At 45.8% G+C, this 15879-nt stretch overlaps 1 protein-coding gene across 1 annotated transcript in view; it reads left to right on the forward strand.

The window, feature by feature from the left end:
- Nucleotides 1-15879, forward strand: part of cngb1a (cyclic nucleotide gated channel subunit beta 1a) — a 200550-nt gene that overhangs the window by 9724 nt on the left and 174947 nt on the right. The gene's annotated exons all lie outside the window — the stretch shown is intronic.

Raw genomic sequence — 15879 nt, forward strand, 5'->3', positions numbered from 1 at the left:
CCTTGAAAATGCCCTTTATAAGGCAGACAGTTTATTTGATTCAACTAATTGAATCGGTACACACAATACAACCCAGACAGAATAATGCAGAACAAGATAAAACAACATATAGAGACCCGGATAGTTCAATGACTGCACACTATATATCAATCAAACAAGTTCTGTTTAGCCTCCAGTCATTTTAGTTTAGGCCTTGGTTCCACAACATCAATTACTATAACAACTATGACTATATCTATGCCTGAATTTAGTTTCAGTCTGGAGCAGTCACACCACAACTAATATAAAATTAGGTACTACCTAACAGCGGAGCTTCCATTCAAATGAAAACAAACATGCAACAAATGATGTACTTTGATGTGTTTCAATTTTATTACGAGAAGATAAATTTCTCCAAACTCACATGTATATTATTCTTTTTATTACTATAAACTACAGTGTGCTTTAGGGATTTATAACAAAATGTTTTGAAAACAAAAGATACCGTACACGATTAATGAAAACACTGACTGGATTCAGGTCAACTTGTCAGATCCCGAAGGATTTCGCAGTGATTTCAAAATCAACATCACTATTTAGAATTAAATTCCTACAACTCATTTCTATTAATTCATTTTTGACACATTTTCTTTCTCTTTCAGCTTGTCACTTTTCTTGTGAAAGATTTCTTCCCCTTACTCTCGCTCTTTCACGTCTTCTTTTCTTCCTCTGTCAAAACTCTCTCTCTTTTCCTGGTTTTGACTTCATCTTTCTCTCCTTGGTTAACTTGTTCTGACATCTTTTTAAAGTTTGTATTAAAGTTTGTACAAATTATTATTATTTTGTTGCGCTGTTTGAGTTGTTCTGTGGAAAAACCCAATAAATATGAAATTATCTGTAGACAAAAATAAATTATGTAGGTGCTCTCGTGCTTCTAGTTCCCGCCAAAATCAAACAGCCAATCAGAATCACGAGGGGCACGGACGGACGGACATACACAGCTGGGATCCCTGTGTGTTCATGAAAAATCAACTCGATGGGTTACCACATTTTCTTAAGTATGGAGCTCCACTATAATCCCAACTATAATATCGGTTGGTCCTACTACTCAGGTAAATAAATGCATGCAAGTTAGGAATAGTAATGGAAGTTTTTTTTCAAGTAGTAGCCCATTATTCTGGGTCATACTGTACAGCTTGGACTTCAAAACAACCCATGCGCATACTCCAGTGGTTGACAAAATACAGATAGGTCATAGACTACAGAAATATAATTAAAAAAGGATACAAAATATGCAGTGGTTACAGATTCTAATACAGATGCATCACAGATGCTAATAATTTACAGATTGGTCATGGACATTTCAGTATATTACAGGTTGGTTACAGATTTCATACAGATGATGCATCATGGATAAAAAAAAATTAAGAAGTCTAAAACAATTAAATGTTTGGACTGCTGAAGTTCATAATTAAATCTTCCCTGCATTTATATGTTTACTTTATTAATTTACTATTGATATTTCATGGAAAATCACATCAATGAATAAAAGATCCATATTTTGTATTATATTTTTTTTATTTTCAGTGAATCCATATTCCATGACTATGATGCAATAAGGATGTACAAAAATGCCTGAGAAAACTAGCATGTGCTCAGACAATGTCACATGTAAACAATTACCTGACTGGTCAGATGTTTTATCGGATCAGGTCCAGGCCTGGAAGAAGGAAAATAAAATTCGCTCCAGAAGCAATCTCACCGATAAACCCAGGCCTAGGCTATAGGTATCATTATCGGTCTGCTGTGACCACCAACCATATAAACTGCAGGGGACCGATTTATTTATAGTTATCGTTGTATTTATAGTTAAAGTTATCGGTATTGTGGGACCGGGCCTTTCGCATCCAATCAAGTTTATTAATGCAGAAAAAGACTAATAAGAATTCTGCCAATTCATCATCTATGGTAACTTTCTCATGCTACACAGTGTAGTTAACACTATAGCTGTTCATGTGCATCTAAAGATGAACAAGCCACAAGCCATGTCGATCTTGATGAGTGCCTCTAGCCCTACCTCAAGAAAATGTTTCAATATGCTGGAAAAAGCAACTTTTTTAAGACTTGTATGAAATGAGATGTGTCTTATTGCCTTGGTATGAACTCGGTCTAATTGGAAAAAGAATGTTGAGTTAAATTTTATAACTTGCTAACTTGAACTGGTTTTATATATATAACTAATTTATCATGTTTCCTTTTGAAATGCAGATTGGGTAATCTAGTTTAGACTAGCAATGATTCCAGTAGCTAAGAAAAATTGGCTAGGCAGTGTCACAGTGCAGGCACTTATGGATGTATGCGCACAAGAGTAACGAGGAGCAAACAGTGACAGAGCCAAAACGTGAGATGAGAATTAGAGTCGGAGAACAAGTGAGGGTCGAGCGATTGGCAAACAACGTTAAGGGGGAAAGACAAAGAGCGTAAATGGGAAAAAGAGACGCAAGAGTCAGAATAATGAGGAGTGAGTCAGAAACAACAAGGCTTGATATGAACTGATGAGAGCAGAACAATACTTTGCACTGGAGTAGTGTGTGAGAGAGGTTTATATAGGCAGGGGATTAATTAGGATGATGAGTGACAGCTGAGTTCAATAGTCTGGAAACAGAGGGTGCTGTGAGTTTTGGGGAGTGTAGTCTATGGTGTCCATGTTTGTAGTTTGGACAGTTTCAGCAGGTTTACTGACAGAGCCGCCCCCCCCCAAGGAGCTCCCAATGGGAGTTATATTCTTTCTAGGGTGCCCCTACCTCTGGGTGCAGGTTTGTCTGGATGGAGGGCATGGAATTCTTGCTTGAGGAGTGGATCTAGGGTGTCTTTAGCTGGAACCCATCTCTGTTCTTCAGGTCCACAACCCTCCCAATCTACCAGGTATTCAATCTGCCCTCTTCTATGTCTAGAGTTGAGGATCTTGTTTACCTGGTAGATGGGGGTTCAATGTCGAGAGCTGGGTGCTCCTGGCTGGGTGCGTTCTCGGCAAGGGGTCCTGGGATAGCAGGTTTGAGATAGGATATGTGGAATGTTGGTGACAGCCTGCCGTGAGACGGGAGTTCTAGCCTGTTTGAAACTTCTTTGATGTGGTCCAGCCCTTTAAAAGGCCCAATATATCGTGGCTGGAGTTTCTTGCAGGAGTTGGGTTCCCTGAGGTTTCTTGTGGCTATCCAAACTGTCACCTGGGTTGTATGCTGGGGTGTCTGCTCTGTGCTTATCTGCATATTTCTTGTACTTGGCACTGATCATTTCAATCCATTAGTGAACCTCCTCCCATACTGCCTGGCTGCATGAGAGCCACTCTTCGATGGCTTGAACTTGGCTGGGAGTGTCATCCCAGGGGAACAGGGGCAGCTGATAACTGAGTATGCACTGGAAAGGTCTTAGTTGGATTGCAGAGTGCTTGAGGGAATTTTGTGCATACTCTGCCCATGGAAGGAAGCGTGCCCAGTCCCCCTGGTTGCGCATCAAAAGATCCTCAAGAAACAGCCGATTTCTTGGTTGGCTCTCTTGACTTGTCCGTTAGACTGAGGGTGGTATCCAGATGTAAGGCTTACTGAAGCCCCTAGTTTTTCCATGAAGCTCCTCTAGAAATGAGAAATGAACTGAGAGCACCTTACAATATCTTCAGCAAGAGCATAGTAATGAAAAACCTGCTGGAATTATAGTTCTGATGTTTGGGCTGCAGTGGGGATGCCAGGTAAGGGAATGAGTTTGAGAGTTTTGGAGAAGCAGTCGATGGTTACCATAATGGTGGCGTTATCTTGTGAGGGAGGGAGGTCGGTGATGAAATCTATGGCTATGTGGGACCAGGGTCTCTGAGGAATGGGGAGAGGGCAGCGTTTACTAGTGGGCGGAGTTCTGGATACTTTGGCTTGTGCACAGACAGAGCATGAGGCGATGAACTGGTTGATCTCTGTGAGCATGTTCTCCCAACAATACATGTTCCTAAGCATCTGACGGGTGCGTTGGCTGCCCGGGTGTCTCGTGGTGGGTGATGCATGAGCCAATGTGATGAGTCTACTTCTGAGAGGTTTGGGCACATATAGTAGACCAGGTGGAAGACTGTTGGGAAGTTGTTGAGGTTGAAAGTTCCTGATTTCTCTGTCTAGGTCCCAAGTGATGGACTGTAGAAAGCACTGAGATGGGAGGAGAGGATGGGTAGCAGAGTCCTGGTGAGTGGGAGCAAAGATTCATGAGAGGGCATCAGCCTTAATATTCTTGGAGCCAGGATGGAAAGAAATGGTGAAATTAAACCTTGTGAAGAAAAGAGCCCATCTGGCCTGACAAGGGTTTAATCACTTGGCTTTCCTGAGATATTCTAGGTTCTTGTGGTCTGTTAGGATTAAGAATGGGTGATTGGTACCTTCTAGCCAGTGTCGCCATTTTTCAAGGGCCAGTTTTATCGCAAGTAGCTCCGGATTCCCCATGTCATAATTCCTTTCTGCTGATGAGAGTTTCTTAGAAAAGAAGGCTACTGGATAAAGTTTCTGTTTCTCCCCAAAACGTTGGGATAGAACAGACTCCCGTGTCAGAAGCATCTACCTCCAGGGTGAAGGGCTTGGAAGGATCAGGATGCTGTAAGATGGGAGCAGAGGTGAAGGCTTGTTTCAGATGACAAAATGCTTCTTCTGCCGAGGGGTTCCACTGCAGGAGTTTTGGTCCCTTCTTGAGTAGTGCTGTCAAGGGAGCAGCAATTGAGCTGAACCCTCAAATAAACCGAAGTTTGCAAAACTCAGAAAACATTGAAGGTCCTTAATGGATGTGGGTGTGGGCCAAGATATAACTGCAGGGACCTTGAATGAGTCCATACTCACTCCCTTGGCAATGATGATGTATCAAAGGAAGGAGATAGGCTTCTGATGGAACTCACATTTCTCTGCTGTGACAGAGATGGTTCTGAAGCAGGTGTTGGAGAACCGTTCTTACATGCTCTTGGTAACTTTCCTCATCTGGAGCGTATATCAGGATGTCATCGATCTATGCAATAGCATATCTGCCTAGTATGTCCCATAGCATGTCATTGATAAGACACTGGAACATGCTAAGCGCCGAAGAAAGGCCATACGGCATTACCCAGTATTCAAAATGGCCAGCGGTAGTGCTGAATGCGGTTTTCCACTCATCGCCCCTTTTGATTCTGATGAAGTTGTATGTGCTGTGTAAATCGAGCTTGGAGAAGATCTTTGCTGATCTGAGTTGTTCCAGGGCTGTAGGAACAAGAGGAAGTGGATATGGGTATTTCACTGATACCTGGTTCAATCCCCTGTAATCAATACATGGGTGTGGCAGCGGGGGCATGTTCAAATCAAGTCAACTTTATTTGTATAGCACTTTTAACAATAAACATTGTCGCAAAGCAGCTCTACAGAATTTGAACGACTTAAAACATGAGCTAATTTTGTCCCTAATCTATCCCCAATGAGCAAGCCTGTGGTGACGGTGGCAAGGAAAAACTCCCTCAGATGACATGAGGAAGAAACCTCGAGAGGAACCAGACTCAAAAGGGAACCCATCCTCATTTGGGCAACAACAGACAGCCTGACTATAATATTAACAGTTTTAACAGGTATAACCCTCAACTGTCCTCATGGGGCCGTCCTTCACAGGAGCGGTGTGATAAAACTCCGACCAGACACAGGGCACCAGGATGGATCAAGCAGGTCTGAGGGGCAGAAGAGGCCAGCATCTCAATCCCAGGATCAACATGTAACTCAGAGGGACAGATTAGGGGGGGGAAGAGAGAGAGAAAGAAAACACGTTGTTAGGTATGCCCTAAAAATGACAAGTATTAAATCTGTGTGGTAGGCTCGCAGAGACGAGAGTCTTTACATCAGGCATAACACACAACAATGGCATGTTAATATGGTAAAAAATATATCATGACCTGCTCTGGCTGGATGCTTGATTGGGTGATGGGAGCACACTCCTCAGCAATGATGAGATGCAGATGGGACCCTTAGGGCTGGCCAAGATAATTCAGTTACATTTCACCGGGTCTGGGACATGCGACAGAATGTCTGACGGCCGATTCCCGATAGCCAGTCGAGGTCTCCACCCTCTCCATCAAAAGATTTCCTGTTCCATGTAACTCAGAGGGACAGATTTGGGGGGGGGGAAGAAAACGCAGGTTGTTAGGTATGCCCAATGTCACCTGAATAAGTAGGAACAGTATACATATTGCACTGAGTACAAGCAGGGACTCCAGCAACTAACTATGACAGCATAACTAAAAGGGGAGAGCCAGAAGGTAACACAGGCATGAGGGAGCCCCGGGACATAAAGCAGCCAGCCACTATACCGTCAACAAACTCGAGTGAGCAAGCAAGTGGGGACTGACAGCATCCATACATCCCAGTTTACCAAAACACTCTATGTCTGAGGACCCTCTAGATCTACACCTTTACCTCATAAACACCATTAACAAAAGGCTTGACTAAACAGATATGTTTTCAGCCTAGACTTAAATGCTGAGACTGTGTCTGATTCCCGAACATTACTTGGAAGGCTGTTCCATAACTGTGGAGCTTTGTAAGAAAAGGCTCTGCCCCCTGATGTAGCTTTCACTATACAAGGTACCAGCAGATAGCCTGCACCTTTTGATCTAAGTAGGCGTGGCGGGTCATAGAGGAGCAGAAGTTCACTCAGGTACTGTGGTGCGAGACCGTTTAATGCTTTAAAGGTCAATAGTCGTATTTTATAATCAATACGAAATTTGATTGGGAGCCAATGCAGTGTGGATAAGACAGGCATGATGTGGTCATATTTTCTAGTTCTAGTAAGGACTCTTGCTGCTGCATTTTGAACTAACTGGAGCTTGTTTATGCACTTATTGGAACATCCAGACAGTAAGGCATTACAATAATCCAACCTGGAGGTAACGAAAGCATGGACTAGTTTTTCTGCGTCATGTAATGACATGTAATGAAATATTTCTTATGTTTGCAATATTTCTGAGATGAAAGAAAGCTATCCTGGTAATATTATCAATGTGAGTTTCGAATGAAAGACTGGGGTCAATAATCACTCCGAGGTCTTTTACTGCTGCACGTGAAGAAACAGAAAGGCCATCCAGAGTCACTGTGTAATCAGAAAACTTATTTCTAGCTGTATGTGGTCCTAGTACAAGTACTTCAGTCTTGTCAGAGTTAAGCAGAAGGAAATTAATAAGCATCCAGTGTCTAATGTCCTTAACACATTCCTCAATTCTATTAAGCTGGTGTCTCTCATCAGGTTTTGCAGACATACAACTGTGTGTCATCAGCATAACAGTGGAAACTAATACAATGTTTACGAATAATATCACCCAGAGGTAACATATATAGAGAAAAAAAGCAGTGGACCCAAGACAGAACCTTGTGGAACACCAAACTTTACCTCAGTACGTCTAGAAATATCACCATTTATGTCAACATACTGATAACGATCAGTTAAATAAGACCTGAGCCAGGAGAGGGCCATTCCCTTAACTCCCACAACATTTTCTAGTCTATCCAGAAGAATGGAATGATCAATGGTATCAAATGCTGCACTAAGGTCAAGCAACACAAGTAGTGAGATACAGCCCTGATCAGACGCCAACAGTAGGTCGTTTACTACTTTAACCAGTGCTGTCTCTGTGCTATGATGAGGTCTAAATCCTGACTGATACATTTCATGGATGTTATTCCTATGTAAATATGAGCATAACTGTTGTGCCACAGCTTTTTCAAGGATCTTAGAGATAAATGGGAGGTTTGATATTGGCCGATAATTGGACAGCTGACGGATCAAGGTCAGGTTTTTTAATCAGGGGTTTGATAACTGCTAATTTAAAGGATTTGGGTACATAGCCAATCGTAAGAGAAGAATTTATTATTTTTAGAAGTGGTTCAATTACTTCAGGTATTATCTGTTTGAATAGACGTGTAGGTAAGGGATCTAGTACACAAGTTGAGGCTTTTGATGCAGAGATTAATGAAAGTAATTCAGTTTCTTTAAGGGGAGTAAAACATTCTAACTGATGATCTGATACAGTTATATAGTTAACTACAAGGTCACTTTCATTGTCTGACCTTAAATTAGTAGTTTGAATTTTTTGTCGGATATTCTCAATTTTGTCATTAAAAAAATTCATGAAGTCGTTGCTACTACATACTGCAGGTGAGCATGTGTCTATAGTGGACTTATTCCTGGTAGAGGTCTGCGCGGGACAGAATTTTCAGTCCCACTCCCGCCCGCTCCCGCATTGTGCAGTCCCGCTTCCGCTCGCTCGCGCAAAGAATTATGATTTTCAGTCCCACTCCCGCCCGCAAATCCTGCATGATGCAGACGTTCGCGTTATTTCTCACGAAAGTTCTTGTCATTGGCTTGGGGAATTAAACATGCTGAGCTCTCCACTGACCGATCCTTCATTTATTGTAAGTTTATTGTTTAGACTCTGACATTCTGCTGACACATTCCAAGTTGAGTGCTGCATGCGCTCATGATTGACAGCTCTCGCTTTGATTGACAGCTTTCGCTTTGCGCACTCGCACTCCCGAGTCTGTGGCGTTATGATTCCAACCGCGATTTCATTCTCCTCTCATATGAAGTGCTGCGCAACCACAACCAGCTCCTCAGATTATACACTGTCTATTTCTCGCTTTAAATTGAACAATCTGTGCGATACACAGTCCTTTCTAATACTAGTTAATACTTTTTAATACTTTTTAAAATACTTTTTAATACTTAGGACTAATACTCTTGACTTTTTAACGGTAAATGTACCTCTTTTTAAAGCAGCACTTACTTCTGAAGCACTGTGAGCTTCACTAGAGGAGCTCTGCTCTTCTGCCATGATCGGAGATCTCAAACACGGAAGAGCGGAAAGGAATCGGAAACATACGCGAGATTAGACCACATCCGCAAATTTAGGCATCTTAAAATTTTTTTATTAACGCCAAATAAAATATCCAGCAGAAATTATATACGATAGACATAAATTAATAATTTATAAATTTTATTTTAAACATGTTTTTAGTTAGCGGGACTGCAGCTCACCTCTCCCGCCCGCGCCCGCATTGTGCACTCCCCCTCCCGCCCGCGCCCGCAATGAGCTTTCAAAATTTGTCCTGCGCCGCACTGCTTTGCGTCAGGTCCCGCGGGACTCCCGCGGGAGTGCAGGGCTCTAATTCCTGGTTAATTTTACTACAGTATTAAATAGGAATCTAGGATTATTTTTATCATCTTCTATTAGGGAGGAGAGATATGTTGATCTCGCAGCACTAAGAGCTTTTCTATACTTTAGGAAGCTCTCCTTCCATGCTAATTTGAACACTACCAGTTTTATTTGACGCCATTTACGTTCCAAAGCAAGCATCGGTCTGTGAACGGAGGACGGAGTCAGGGAAGGTAAGTGGCAGAATCACCACATCTGATGTTAGTTAACCTGTGTTTGTGTGTCTTCCCCAGTGACCACGCCCTATAAAAAGGAGAGAGAGAGAGCAGAGGAAGAGAGCTCTCCCCAACCAGAACGCTTGTGTGTGTGTGACTGGGAGAATAGTAATTAACAGCTGAAAAGCAAAAATAAAGAGGTGAGAACTCAGTTCTGGCCTGCCGTGCTTCTGTGCTCCACCCACCTTAAACCATTGCAACAATGGTGCCGAAACCCGGGACCGAGTACATAAGAGAACAACCTCATGGAGTCCTCCCCCTTCAAGGACCTGATCCATGCCCTCGCCACAGCCCAACAGAGCCAGCACCAGGCGTTGCTCGCCCTCCGGAAGGAGCAGGAACAATGGTTTGAAGTCCTGGTGCTGGCGCAGCAGGAAGATCACCAGGCATTCCAGCACCTGCTCGCGTTGGCGGGGTCAACCATCACCACTGCCGCGGACCCTCCCCACCTCACCCTAACGAAGATGGATCCACACGATGACCCCAAAGCCTTCCTCACTCTGTTTGAGCAGGCAGCAGAGGCGCGGGGTTGGCCGGTGGAACAGCATGCGGCGAGGCGCAGCTGGCCGCGCTACAGCTCCCCACAGACAGCCGGCTGGCCTAGGCCGACCTCTGCAGGGCCGTCCTCCAATGTGTGGGGCGCTTCCACACGCTGCGCCTGGAGGAGGTCGGCCGGCCATTCGTGTTTGGCCAGCAACTCCTGGACGCCTGCCGGCGGTGGCTGAGGGCCGACAACCGCAATGCCGAGGGAATCATCGACCTGGTGGCGCTGGAACAGTTCATCACCTGACTTCCAGAAGGAGCAGTGGAGTGGGTCCAGTGCCATCGTCCGGCGTCGCTGGATCAGGCCATCGAGCTGGCGGAGGACCATATGGTGGCTGTTCCGACGGCAGGACAGCGTGTCTCCTCTTCTCCTCTCTCTTCTCTCTCTCTATCCCCTTCTGTTTCTCGTTCTCACCCCATTCCTCCACCGCGGAGGCGGGGGCCGGCTCCACCCCAGCCGGCCCGCCGCACCCGCGGTGCCCTACCGTTTCCTACTTCCATGTCTGTGTCTTCTCCCCCTCAGGTGAGTGAGCTCCAAAACACCGGTGCAGAGAGAGAGCCTGGGCCGGTTTGCTGGCGCTGCGGGGAGCCGGGGCACCTCCAGCATCAGTGCTCGGCGATGGAGGTGGGCGCGGTGGTCCGGATCCCCGATGCGCGAGGGACCGCCCTCGATCAGGCCGGAGCCTATCGCATACCGGTGAGTATCCAAGGGGATACGTATCAGGCTTTGGTGGACTCTGGCTGTAATCAGACCTCAATCCACCAAAGCCTGGTGCAAGATGAGGCATTGGGGAGAGCACAATTGGTGAAGGTGTGTGCGCACGGGGATGTTCACAACTACCCTTTAGTGTCGGTCCACATTCTATTTCGAGGGGAGAAATTTAGAGTAAAGGCGGCAGTTAATCCTCGCCTTACCCACTCGATAATTTTGGGGACTGATTGGCCGGGATTTCGAGAGCTAATGACTCATTTAGCGAAGAGTGGGTCCTGCCGTAGTTTAGCGGGGGGGAGGTCCCAGTGTGGCATTGGCAGGAGCAGCTGTCACAGAGCCGTCTACGTCATCACCGCGTCAGAGTGAGGAGCTGCCGGCTCATCCTCCCTCTCTCGGGGAATCCCTTGCGGATTTCCCGTTAGAGCAGTCACGAGACGAGACTCTGCGGCATGCGTTTGACCAAGTGAGAGTAATCAATGGTCCAGCCAAACGCCACCCCGTCCTTCCCCTATTTCTCCATTATGAGAGATAGATTATCCCGAGAGAAAATGGCCTTTTCTACATCATTTGGCTTACACCAGTTTGTCACACTTCCTTTTGGGCTGTTTGGGGCGCCCGCTATGTTCCAGCGGCTTATGGATAGGGTCTTCCACCCCATGCCACCTATGCGGCCGCATACCTCGACGACATTATTATCTATAGTAATGACTGGCCGCGCCATGTACAACACCTGAGGGCCGTCCTTAGGTCGCTGAGGCGAGGGGGTCTCACAGCCAACCCGAAGAAGTGTGCGATTGGGCGGGTGGAAGTACGGTATTTGGGCTTCCAGTTGGGCAATGGGCAGGTGCGTCCCCAAATTAATAAGACGGCAGCAATTGCAGCCTGCCCGAGGCCCAAGACCAAAAAGGGGGTGAGACAGTTCCTGGGGCTGGCTGGCTACTATCGTAGGTTTATACCTAATTATTTGGACGTCACCAGCCCGCTGACTGATCTCACTAAAAAGGGGGCACCAGATCCGGTCCAGTGGACAGAACAATGCCAGCGGGCTTTCTCTGAGGTAAAGGCTGCACTGTGTGGGGGCCACTATTACACTCCCCTGACTTCACTCTCCCCTTTGTTTTGCAGACAGACGTGTCAGACAGGGGGCTGGGGGCTGTTCTGTCCCAGGAGGTGGAGGACCGCCCAGTGCTGTACATCAGCAGGAAGCTGTCGGTGCGTGAGGGCCACTACAGCACTATAGAGGAGGAGTGCCTTGCCATCAAGTGGGCGGTCCTCGCCCTCCGCTACTACCTACTGGGACACCCTTTCACACTCTGTTCGGACCACGCGCCCCTCCAGTGGCTCCACCGCATGAAGGATGCCAATGCGTGGATCACCCATTGGTATCTGGCACTCCAGCCGTTTAAGTTCAAGATGATCCACAGGCCGGGGGCACAGATGGTCATGGCGGATTTCCTCTCCCGTCAAGGGGGGGGGGGGGGGGAGTTGGCTACAGGCCGGACGGCTCCCCGGCCTGAGTCGGGCGGTGGGGGTATGTGGCAGCGGGGGCGTGGTCAAGCGTCAGTCTGTGAACGGAGGGCGGAGTCAGGGAAGGTAAGTGGCAGAATTACTACACCTGATGTTAGTTAACCTGTGTTTGTGTGTCTTCCCCAGTGACCACACCCTATAAAAAGGAGAGAGAGAGAGCAGAGGAAGAGAGCTCTCCCCAACCAGAACGCTTGTGTGTGTGACTTGGAGAATAGTAATTAACAGCTGAAAAGCAAAAATAAAGAGTTTGAGAACTCAGTTCTGGCCTGCCGTGCTTCTGTGCTCCACCCACCTTAAACCATTGCAACAATGGGCATAGACCCCCGCCTTGTTTCTCCACAAAGAAGCAGCCAGCTGAAGCTGGAGACTTAGAAGAATGGATGTAGCCCTGCTTGAGGGCCTCCTGAATGTACTCCTCCATAGCTGTTTGTTCCTTCTGAGAAAGAGGATAAATATGCCCATGAGGAGGTGGCATGCTTGGCAGGAGGTCAATGACGCAGCCATAGGATCTGTGAGGTGGCAGAACACAGGCTTTTCCCTTGCTGAAAATCTCCTTGAGGTCCAGATAACATCCGGGAATCCTGTCCAGAGTGTCAGGTTGAAGGCTGTCCACAGAGGTAGAGGTGAGAGTTATTTGAGGATGAGAAATGAAGCCTTGAAAGCATGTGGGTGACCACTGTAGAATGTCTTTGTTTTGCCACGAGATCAAGGGGTCGTGAAGCTGGAGCCAAGGGTAGCCAAGGATGAGATCGTGACATACGGTGGTGGTGACAGAGTGAGATGAGCTCAGTGTGGATGGCACCCACTTGGATGCATAGAGGAGCTGTGCGTAAGGTGACAAAACCATCTCCTATTGGTCCTCCGTCGATGGTCCGAATGCTAAGCGCACTTTGAAGAGGGGTTGTTGGCAAGTTGAACTTCTGAATGACTGAGTTGCTGATAAAGTTCCCCTCTGCCCCTGAATCAATGAAAGCAGAGAGGATGTGGGTAGAAGAAGCCAACTTTAACAATACTGGAACCTTGAATGATTTGGAATTGAACCGTCTTATTGGACTTACATTGCATGGAGGACCCTCTGTAGGAGATGAATGGGAAGGACGAATGGGATAGTGATTGAGCTGCTCTTCAGGGCTCCCACAGTAGAAGCAAAGCCCCTCCTTTCTCCTCCTACCATGTTTGGAGCGAGTTAACCAGGTGCATGACACGTCCATGGCAGAACTGTCCTCTGAGGCTGGATCCGGTTTTCCATTCTCCTGTAGGGAGGGTCGACGAGCCAAGAGATTACCAAGATGAATCGCGAGGTCAATGAGAGAATCCAGCGTTGGTTGTTCATCTCGTCAGGCGAGTTCGCTCAGAATCTCTGGGCACAAACCTTGGCGAAATACAGCTTTCAGAGCGGGATCATTCCATCCACTAGCGGCCGCTAGCGTTCTGAATTCCAGGGCATATTCGGCCACACTTCTGGAGCCCTGTGATATGGTGAGTAAACTTTCACCTACTTCAATCCCTTCAGGTTCATGGTCAAAAACCCTTTTAAACAGAGTGAGAAATTGCTCATAAGACTTAGTCAGCTCGCCGCCCTTACTCCAAACTGCACTGGCCCATCGGAGGGCTTTGCCCCTGAAAAAGGAAAGAAATTGAGCAATCTTGTGCTCATCAGGCATCCTAGGCATACAGTAGCAGCGAAGTACATGGAGCATTGGAGAAGGAAGCCTTTACAGGCAAGAAGGTCTCTGGCAAATTTCTCCGGAGCTGGAAGTTGTAGCGCTGAGCTCAGAGATGAATCAGAACATGTTAGGAGGGCCTGCAACATCACAGTTACTAGTTGGGCCATTCTTGTGTTGAGGTCGGCTAGCATCTGCTGATGCTCTCCTAATAGGCATCCTTGGGTGTTGAGAGCACCTCTTCTGTTACGTCCATAGAGGCAACGTATCCTGTCACGGTGTAGGCACTTTCGGATGTATGCACAGAAGAGTAATAAGGAGCAAACAGTAACACAGCCAAAATGTGAGACAAAAATCAAAGTAGTAGAAGAAGCGAGGGTCAGGCGATCGGCAATCCAACCAAGTTTATTAATGCAGAAAAAGACTAATAAGAATTCTGAGTGCCTCTAGCCCAGGGGTGTCAAACCTGATCCATAAAGGGCCGTGTGGCTGCAGGTTTTCATTCCAGCCATGCAGCAGCACCCTGATTTGGCTTATTCAATCAACTGACACACCCACCCTTTAATCAAGGGTGGGTGTGGCTGCAAGTATTTGACTGTGTGAAGACAGTTCAGTTGATTGAATGAGCCAAGTCAGGTGTGCTGCTGCATGGCTGGAATGAAAACCTGCAGCCACAAGGCCCTTTATGGATCAGGTTTGACACCCCTGCTCTAGCCCTACCTCAAGAAAATGTTTCAATATGCTGGAAAAAGCAACTCTTTTAAGACTTGTATGAAATGAGAGGTGTCTTATTTCCTTGGTATGAACTCAGTCTAATTGGAAAAAGAATGTTGAGTTAAATTTTATAACTTGCTAACTTGAACTGGTTTTATATATATATAACAAATTTATCATGTTTCCTTTTGAAATGCAGGTTGGGTAATCTAGTTTAGACTAGCAATGATTCCAGTAGCTAAGAAAAATTGGCTAGGCAGTGTCACAGTGCAGGCACTTATGGATGTATGCGCAGAAGAGTAACGAGGAGCAAACAGTGACGGAGCCAAAATGTGAGATGAGAATCAGAGTCGTAGAACAAGCAAGGGTCGAGCGATCGGCAAACAACGTTAAAGGAAAAGGCAACTTTTGTACAAAATCACCACAAATAGATAGATAAATATATAAAGTAATCGACCATGGAATTTATAGAGAAAGTACAGACCGCATAACAGTATCTTTTAACTTTTAATAATATGGGCTTGTGCTGAGCTCAGTGAAGATGTGTTCCGCCATATTGATCTACTGCGTGACGTCATGCGGCCCACCACTGAAAAGAACTCTTCAGTGCTTCATGGTAATAAGGTAAAAAACCAGTACAATCGCTTCTTCAAAGTTTCACCAAATGGTTTTATTTATGTAACTTAAAGCTCATAATACTGTATAACTTTGGTTGAGTAAAAACACGGAGCAAAAACATGGCTGAATCCTGAATGACTCCTATTTGGATTTGTCCTACCAAGCCTACTTTGCATGCGTGAAGCAACTCGGCTCGGTTTTCCCTTTCGGGCGCTCTCGTTTTCTGTTAGAATTTGGTAAAGAAAAAAAAAATATATTATTTACCAGCTTACCGGGTCCATGAACATAAATCTGACAGCTGACAAGGTCGGGATATAAACGAATCGAATACAAGCCACCCGCCGGGACTCCTAATCACAGTGATCTGCTTGTAAACACTGTTTTCATGGGCCCAGTGACATCACAGATCAGAGGGAGGCACATTAACGAAAGATTCTGATTGGTTTATAGTTGCCCACAATCTCAAAATGGCTGACTCCTCCAACTTCGACTCCTCTGTGTCAATTCATGATTTCAAAGTTAAAAATATTTTTTCATGTTTGATATATAATGGAAATAATTAACGGAATTGATTACGTATATGTTTTTCTCCTATTACACACCTGGTTTTGTACAAAAGTTGCCTTTTCCTTTAAGGGCAAAAGACAAAGAGCGTAAACGGGA

This window comes from Neoarius graeffei, chromosome 6 (assembly GCF_027579695.1).
Source record: "Neoarius graeffei isolate fNeoGra1 chromosome 6, fNeoGra1.pri, whole genome shotgun sequence".
In the NCBI taxonomy this organism is placed as follows: Eukaryota; Metazoa; Chordata; class Actinopteri; order Siluriformes; family Ariidae; genus Neoarius; species Neoarius graeffei.